Source organism: Mastigoproctus giganteus, chromosome 7 (assembly GCF_048544385.1).
Source record: "Mastigoproctus giganteus isolate SK-2022 chromosome 7, ASM4854438v1, whole genome shotgun sequence".
Classification (NCBI taxonomy): Eukaryota; Metazoa; Arthropoda; class Arachnida; order Uropygi; family Thelyphonidae; genus Mastigoproctus; species Mastigoproctus giganteus.
In genome coordinates, this window is record NC_143581.1 from 144,176,593 (window position 1) to 144,185,563 (window position 8,971).

The 8,971-nt window shown below is 36.9% G+C and overlaps 1 long non-coding RNA gene across 1 annotated transcript in view; it reads left to right on the forward strand.

Moving 5' to 3' along the window:
- LOC150083243 (uncharacterized) overlaps positions 1-7,870 on the forward strand; it is a 95,276-nt gene extending 87,406 nt beyond the window's left edge. Inside the window, exon 3 of the long non-coding RNA XR_016547207.1 lies at positions 7,760-7,870. This is a non-coding gene — a long non-coding RNA (uncharacterized LOC150083243). The remainder of the gene's footprint in view (positions 1-7,759) is intronic.
- The last annotated feature ends 1,101 nt before the right edge of the window (positions 7,871-8,971 follow it).

Sequence of the window (8,971 nt, forward strand, 5' to 3'; positions counted from 1 at the left end):
GAAAGCCATTCTAGGGATGGCTGATGGGAAAGGAAGAAATATGGTGGCATGGCAGAAAAGTTGGGAAGTGTTGAGACTACAAAACAAAGAGGGAGACTCCCAACAGTGAACACCAATGGAGAAGTAGAAAAAGAGAGGGGGGGGAGTATAAGTGTGGGAAAAGAAAGAAAGAAAGAAATATGTTTTTCTGGCAAAATGAATGTATGGCGAAAAAATGGAAAAGCACAAAAGGAATGCATATCAGAATTGACTATATATGCAAAGATGATATAAAACAAAGCTAAGAAAAAAGGGATGAAGGTATATCAAGAAAGAGCTGCTGGGGAAGAGGGAGGGACTGTGGAGGGCCTAAAAGTAAGACTGGAATTTTTTCACCTAACAATGGAGAATGTCTTGAGACTGGAAAGTATACACTAGCAAAGAAGAAAGAGAAAGGTGGAGAGAACAAAAAGATTTACTAATTTATATGAATGTATATACTGTTCGAGCAAAGGGTTTTTGCAGAAAGGCTAGGGGAAAAGATGGGATGAACAGAATCTAAAAGCAGAAAGTAAAGAATAACTCATAATGTAGGCAAAAAACAAATAATTCAACATCACAAAAAAAAAAAAAAAAGATTAAGAGGGTGGGGATTGGAAGCAATCAGATGGGAAAATTAGGCTTTTTAAGAGATTTTTTGTACTTAGTATACCTAAATAACTTCATACACTTCCCACAAAAACTGAGGGATGACAATAACTCAAGGTTGGAATTTAAGATGGAGAAAGGGGAACTGTGGAAGGTCTACAAGTGTGCTGCATTGAAATATGGTGAATTAGAACACAAACAGTAAAGCACATGCATGCCCCCTCAACTAGAGAGCCTACGAAAAGGCTAATGCAGGAAAAGGGAAGAAAGAGGGAAAATAATAAAAGGATTATTAACATAAAGGAAAAGCATATACAAAGGCAAATTATGTGCAGTATTTTTGAAGGTATGCAAGGAGACAGGAAGGGTAAGGGGTTAAAAACGGTGGGATGTAAACCCTAAAAAAAATACTGTTAGCACCTCAAAGGCAAGGGGAGGAGGAGGGACAGGGATTGTTAGGTTTGAAGGATGGGGAGGAGAGAAAAGGGGATATAATGAAAGCTAATAAACTATGGCAATCCAAAAGTACTAACCATGAAAAAAAAATTAATATGAAAGAATAAAACACCCCCCCCCCTCCCTTTCTACATCATAAATTTCTACTTTTTGTTCCTTGCTTGAGCTGTTGTCATCTCCAATTCTGTTTTTGTGGGACTTATATAAAGCCATTTATGCTTAGTGTCCTAAGCATGAAAAAATTCTCACAGGTAAAATTTTAGCAGTAGATGCATACGATGCAAGAAAGCAAGCTTATACAGCATCAGCCTACAAAAAAAAAAAAAAAGTTCCATTTCACCCATCCATTCATTCCAAAAGTTTAAGCTAACAACTTCCAAAATGGCAGATTTAAGTTTGTTCCAGCAATCAACTACCCATTGGCTAAAGGAAAATTTCTGCTTATCTATTCGACAACTCTTTCCTCAATCTCAGGTTATGCCCCCAAGGTTTGTAACCTGAACAAGAGGAAGAATCCATCAGCATTGAGCCTGCTCAATCCATTCAAGGACTTATACATCTCAATCACATCACCTTGCAGGTGCCTAGTCATTTGAAATTTGCAGAACATTTGAAGCCAGACATTTGAAATTTGCAGAACTAAAGCCTTTCTTCGTAAGAACACCCCTTCGTTCCCCCTCATCAGTCTTGTTGCCCTTCTCTGTACTCATTTTAGCAACTCTACATCCTTCCTAAAATGAGGCTTCTAGACCTGTTTGCAGTACTCACTGTGTGGTTGGCGTGCCTGTTGCCTTAAACATGGCGATAATCACCTCCTTATTGCTGCTAGCAAAATTCCTGTATATCATTGATAAAACCCCATGACCTGCTCTGGCAGCCTGTTTGCACTGCTCAGAAAACTTCATATCTGCCTGCATCCCCAGGTCCTTTTCATTCTCTACCACTGTCAGTGTAGTACCACACAGCTGATACGTTACTCTGGGGTTACTGCTTCCCATATGCATTAGTTTACATTTGTCAATGTTAAACTTCAGTTGTCACCTCTCAGCCCTGCTCAACTATTTTAGATCCTGTTGCAGCAGTTAAGTGTCATTAACAACCATACCAACCTTTGTATCATCTGCAAACTTGGACATTAAACCTGATATACTATCATCAATGTCATTAATAAATATAGAAAACAATGGACCCAACGTGAACCCTGAGGGACTCCACTAATAACATTAGTCTATGAAGAGCAGTGTCCATTGATTACCAATCTGTTTTCTCCCACTCAACCATCCCTTTATCCATAGCAGTAATTTGCCTCCAATGCCACACTACTCCAATTTGTGCTCTACTCCAATTTGTGCACTACTCCAACTTCATATCTGACTGCACAATTACCCCCAGGTCTCTTTCATTCTCCACTTCCCTGCATGTAACACCACACATTTGGTACATTTCTCTGGGATTACTGCTACCTATATGCAGCACTTTGCAGTTTTCAATGTTGAACTTCAGTTGCCACTTCTCAGCCCATCTGCCCAACTTTTCTAGATCCTGTTTCAGTAGCATACTGCAATTACTGTCATTAACAATCCTGCAAACCTTTGTATCATCTGCAAAATTTGACATTAAGCTTGATATATACCTTCATCAATGCCATTGATAAATATACAAAACATTGGGCCCAACACTGAATCCTGGGGGGACACCACTGATAATATTAGTCCACGAACAGCAGTGTTCATTGATTACCACTGTCTTCTCCCAGTCAACCATCCTTTTATCTATTGTAGCAACTTGCCGTTAATTCCATACTGCTCCAATTTGTACAGTAGTCTTCCTTGTGCAACAGTATCAAAAGCTTTCCTGAAATCCAAGTATATGATATCAGAATTAATTTTTGCATCTAATTCCTTTGTGACCACTTGATAGTATCCAATCAAATTGGTCAGACAAGACTTCCTCTTAACAAACCCATGCTGTGTTATCTTAACAAACCCATCTGAATTATTACTGCAGTCTTGTGTAGATGATCCTGCAGTAACCAGTGATTCCATTGTTTTCCCCAGAACAGAAGTTAAAGTAACAAGCCTATAGTTACTTGTCATCTTTTGAACTCCCTTTGTGAAATGATACATTTCCACACCTCCAGTCCATGGGGACCTTCCCTGAGTCCAATAATACTCTCATAAATATGGCTAAGGGTTTGCTTCCTTCCTTTGCCATCTCCTTTAATATAACTGGATAGATCCCATCCACCGTAAGTTTGTTCCAACAATCAACTACCCGTTGGCTAATGGCAAATTTCTCTTCGACAACTCTTTCCTTAATGTCAGGTTATGCCCCCTCAGGTTTGTAATCTGAGTAAGAGGAAGAATCCCATCACCATTGAGCCTGCTCAATCCATTCAAGGCCTTATACACCTCAATCAGATCACCTTTCAGGTGCCTAGTCTTCAGATGTTGAAATTTTCAGAATTGAGAGCAAAGTGGAGGAGACAATTTCCCCTACACTTTTCTCTCAGTTATTACAAATCATTTAACTCTCTGTTAGAGTCTGATAAACTTCTGGTCTTCCCTTCCCTGAATAACTGAAACTTTTGTCTGCATTCACAGTTATGTTTACTTTCTACTTTTTTTGGTTCTATTTAATCCATCTTATTTCCTGGCCTTTCTGTGAACACTTTCACCATTCTTAAACAGTACATATGTTTATACAAATTAATAAATATTTTCTTCTCTTCAATTTTCCCTTTCTTGCTTCATTGCTGTTGTATGCTCTCTAACCTTGGGAAATTTTCACATGATTTTCATCGTTAAATGTAAAAATCCAGTCTTACCTCATAGGCCTTCCTCAGGCCCCTCCCCTAGTAGTCTTTATTGATATACCTTCATTCTTATTTTTCTTAGCTTTTTTTCATATCATCAGTGCACATATAATTCTGTTTCTTTTTTTCTGTTTTGTCTGTATGTTCATTTTACCCATAAAAGAAATCTTTCTCTTCCCATACTTACAACCCACTTCTTTCACTCTGTCTCTAGTTTGCCATTGGTGTTCATTGTAGAGTTATCCTCTTTGTTTTTGGTGTCTTAGCCCTTCATGACTTTCCTACCATACCACCATATTTTATCTCTTCCCATTAGCCATCTTTGGAGTGGCTGGTTCTCTTTTAATTATCTTTCAGCAGTCAGTCTCAACTGTCTCCCACCTGTCACAGTCTCAAAGCAAGGTTCCTCTGCTAGCAGACAATTGCTCTTCAATGTAATTTAATTTTTTGCTAATTTAATTTGTAATACTTCAATATTCTGCCTGGATAAACCCCAGCATTCTCTTGCCCTTACCTTATTACCCACTCTCCTTGGAGTACCCTTCTTTTTCTTCTCTTTATTATAGAGACAGAGAAAAAAATTTATTCATCTGTGTCATCTTTTTAGTTTCTTAGTTTTTACACTGAAGCACATTATTTTGGAGGTTCTTGACTGGACACTTGAAGGCTATGCCCATTGCTATAGAGTGTTCAGTGATACCTTACCTTGGTATTTGGTTTATTTTATTTAATTGCATGTTTTCCTGCCAACATTCAGGCTTGGTGATATTACGCATTTGAATAACAAAACATTGTCTGGGCGTTAGTTGCCAGCATTATGGAGGTCATAAATTTTTGTTACCTTATAACCATTCCAGTAAACATGTAACATTCACACATGGTTTATACTTTCTTTCTTTTAATTATTAATATAATTTTCTATGGAATATCACATTGTCCACTTATCAAATAATTACAGTTAATTATTTTGACAAAGAATATACTCCAACTTATTTAGCAGTCATGCAAACTTGAATCACAGTTCACTCCAATGCATGTGCATTACTGTACTCTCACTCTTGACCACGTAGTTGCAAAGTTCAATTTAATTAGTGTTTATAGACAGAAATTGAACTGCTAATAATTCTAACATAGAGGTAAGATTACACTGGACTTGGCATAACATTTGGCTTTTCAACTTAAATCTTTAAAGTTGTATTTTTGACATATCGTTTACATGAAGAAAACTGTGCATTATGTGGATAGATTCACAAACAGAAAAAGAATGCACTGGATAATTCTGCCTGAAATTTTCCACATTGAATTACTTGCATTTTCATTGTTAGAGATTGAGGTAATAGGAAAGAGTGCACGACAATGATTGGTATGATTTGTTTGATTGTGTGTAGGCCATTAATATTTAATAGTGTTGTGAGGTTAATTTATGATGTTATTTGATATTCTTGATGATGTTTAATTGCAGTTATGACTATAAGGTGACTCTTACCTCCTGTGGAAATGTGGCTACCCCAATGTTGTAGCGCTAACCAACTATCTTTTGAGCCATGCTGTGGCTTTGTAGCAGTTCGACTTTACATAATTTTGTTCAGCTGGCTTTGTAATTTCACTTTATTTTCTAATATCTGTACTAACTGTATATTTCTTTAAAGAATAAAATCAGCTAGAGTAATAGGTGTGCAATTTTTTATTGATATTTCAATTGCTGTAAAACTTAATCAGTACAAGCCAAAAGATGCAGGGAAGTTAATATTTTGCTATATCAGTCAACTTGTTCGTACAACTTTTATCTACTGTTATCAGTCCTTTCCCACTTCTGGAAATGACTGATTAACTTTCCTTTATTTTACAGATAAACTCAGGAAGACAGTTTATTCATTTGGTCAGCAACGTGCTAATCAATCAAACTTTGTGAGGTATGGTCTATTAGATTATTCCAGGAGTTTGTATTTATGCCTTATCATTAGTTTTCTCTGCCATGCTTCATTACACCTTATTCAGATCCAAACACCATCTCTATAACTTGGCTTCATAACCCTTGTTTGGATATCCCTTTGATCTTCTCACCAGATAAGTCACCTGCCTTTGGATCCTTTCAAAAAAGTAGTTTCGTAAGTTGATCAACAATACTCTAGTATCATGATCAACAATACTCTAGTATCACTTTTGTTGCAGAGTGATGTTACAGAACAAGCAGATAGTGATTTGTGATTATACTTTTATATCTGTATTTTTCATATAATCTCCACAAATATACAGTATATTAAGTCATTTGTCATTCAGAGGTAGTTCAAAAAACTTTTAATTCAAAAACTGAATACTTAATAGGGCTACCATTGGTTTTGTACAACAGGCTTAACCCTCCTGAGCATACTTTCTATCAGTTTCCAGTAGGAATTGGCCAGAATTCACATCTATTCCTCCTGCGAATGAGTCCCCAGAGCTGCCTCATTTGGAAGAAGGCCATGTTGGTGTCCAGACTCTGAACCAGCTAATCTCACTTTTTGACATGTGTGGATGCTGTCTACAAACCAGACTTGTATGACATGGAGTGTAGTTGTGCTGATAGTGACAGCCTGTTTCAAAGCTGTCTCACTATCAGCACTGTCATAATGTAGGTAGTGAACAATTGTCCAAAATGTTTGTTAGTCATGGACTTAATGATTTTGAGCACTATTATGAATGGACCAAATCTGAGAGAGTATTATCAGACTGCCTGCACCAAACTTCGTGGTCAAAATAGTACATTCCAACATGAAGTGCTTCGTAGGTTTTACACATCTAAACATGTTTATCAGAATAATAATAATGTGAGTGGAATGGCTGACCAGGATACAGTAATTGATATGCAGTCCTAAAATTTAAATTTTGCTAAAACACAAGAATTCTGTGTTCACAGGTGATCTGCATGCTGTATGCACTAAAAAACTGAGAATAACTCACAGGGAAAAACTCCTTCCTCCATCTGCAATTTAGCTAACTATAGCCTTGATTGAAGAGGATTTTAGCAATTCCTCCAGTTGTTGACAGTAATGAAATTCAAACTTCTCCAAATAAATCAGCAGCAGGAGACAATATCATGCTGACTAAGCTGCTATGGAGAAATATACAAGAATGACATATATGATATATATGCAGTGAGATTATCCCTCCACAACACCTATGTTCTAGTCCATGAATGTTTGGAATGATACTACTCCAAATGCCATTTTGCAATGGTGACTGGGCTTTAATGTTCAGCTTGCCTCAGGCTGTGTAGCTCCCTATGGTTGGCTGATGTACTGATATGGTCCTGTGCACTCTTGAATCTGCCCACAATCTTTTTGACCAATGACATGCATGAGACACAAATTACTATCCTCTTTATGGTTCATCGAACATGTTCTGTGAGCAGTGTGCTGATGGTGTCTTGGGGCTTGCATGAGCCGCTTTGTTAAATTTTTGCTGTTCTCTGAGCTCCTTAAAAAAAAAAAAAAAAAAAAAAAAAAAAAAACTTGATAAAATGTAATGGACTATTTTAACTAGGAATAGCCTTAGCTAAAATCCTTTGTGAGCAAATCCCTTATTAACAAATTGGTAGCAGACTCCTGTATGAATTGCGGCTGTCCAAACCTTTTGTTCGTTGAGATAATACCCAGTCTTCCATCCTTGAATAATAATCTGCCACAGTATTTTTGATAGCTTCAGATGAGATTCATTTGCATGTACAGGTAAGTTACTGATGTGGCAACCAACCACTGTTGCCAGCCCTTAAAGATAGTGTTTATAATCACTATCCTTCCACATTAGGTGGAAAAAGTCTGGGTTCAGATTTAATTAGTAATGTTTTATTGGCTGCTTTTTTTTTTTTTTTTTTTTTTTCAGACTGTGGCCAAGTTAGCCAGGCAAGGACTGCATGGTTTTTATTTCCCAGAAAGTCATACAGAAAACAAGCAAACTGACCACAGAATATGTACAATTTGCAGATAGACTATATTATTGCCTCATAGAAATGAAATATGTACTAAACTTTTTTTTAAAAAAATTAAAATTAAAATGATGTTAATGTAAAAGAACAATCACCTTTATTTTAGATTGCTTTATTCTTGGCCTTTCTTTCTGTTCTCTATTAGTCAGTAGTATTCAGTATAAGTCACGTACTCACTCCAGTAATATTTTGAGACAGTGAAGGTGACTGCCATTTTTAGCAGTCTGATGCATTGTTGCTATTAAGTTCCATGACTGAGTTCATTGCATGCATGTCAAAGAACCTAGGACCATGCTGTGATATGCTATGACAGCTACATTCTGCAACCAAACACTTATTCCATCATGCATGCAACTGTACAAAACATTTTTGGAAGTCTTCTTTTGAATGTTCTTAGGTGATCTGTTGTGATCTGTTTTCTTTGATTTCTTGAATTAAATCTTCCTTGATGAGTTCCTGTTTTAATTTTGGAAATAGGAAGCATGACACATGACATTGTCATGATGAAAGAATCAACCATTTTAGCATCTTTGGGTTATTTATAGCATATTGCACCTTGCAACTGTTTTAAAATTTCTTGGTAATTGGCTATATTAACAGTGACACCTCACAGAACAAATTCTGATGATATAAAACATACAATCAGTATGGCCCTTCAACGCCAGAGCTTGCACATGATCATCATGCAACACAATGGCAACCCCCAAGGCAGAATGCACTGGTCCTACAGGAATTAGTAGTTGTTGGTGACTATTGTCAGGGAAATGGAGAACATGGTATGTAAAAAGGATAGGTGGAACAGGACCAGGGTATGTTTGCCAGAGGCAAATGTTGATGATGTTGTAGAGCGGATATCATCTTTTAAGGGCACAAAAAAAAAGTGATATTGTTGTACATGTTGGCACTAATGATATTAAGAGTAGGAGACCGGTGAAATTACTTAACAAGTACAGGTCACTGTTGAAAAAAAGCCGTGAATTAGGGTTGAATTTGAAAGTGTCTGCAATTCTGCCCAGAAATGATAGCAGGGAGTATATGATGAGAGCCTTGTCAATCAATTCGGCTCTGGAAAGATTGTGCAAGGCTCAAGGGGTAGAATTTTTTTTCAG